Below are 567 nucleotides of genomic sequence, written 5' to 3'. Positions count from 1 at the left end.
TACTCAAAGTAAAGAAAATAATAAATAGACAAAATAATCATAAACTGATGGGTAAATACTATTTCACAAGATTTTGCTTTTGCCAGAGGGACCACAGAGACGAAATTATACATTCACAACGATTGCCTGATACTCGGAAGACTGTAATATGGGAGATAAAAATTTCCTGCAGATTAACAAACTAAATAAACTGTCTCTTATGCTGGGTTGTTGTTCTCACATCTATATCCATACTGATGTATCATTTATTTTACCTTTTGACTGACAAAACGTTATTTAATCTGCGGAGCAGCCCCATACGACGGAAAAACGTTAATGTCGGAAACTTTAACGTATTTTCCGCTCTCTTCTTTCGCATCAATTTGTGGAAATCATCAAGCATGGTAGGACAGTGATTTCAATCGTTTTCGGTCGTTTTTTACAGTGATAATGTAAGCTTTTACAATTCATTTACCCCCTATTCATTATATTCCTACAAAAATAACATTACACTACTCGAAATACCCATTTGAATATATCAGTCCACCAATCATCAGTGTAATTAACAATTAACTAATTTATTTTAGG

This window comes from Penaeus monodon, chromosome 24 (genome assembly GCF_015228065.2).
Source record: "Penaeus monodon isolate SGIC_2016 chromosome 24, NSTDA_Pmon_1, whole genome shotgun sequence".
Lineage (NCBI taxonomy): Eukaryota > Metazoa > Arthropoda > Malacostraca > Decapoda > Penaeidae > Penaeus > Penaeus monodon.
This window is presented reverse-complemented; position numbering follows the sequence as displayed.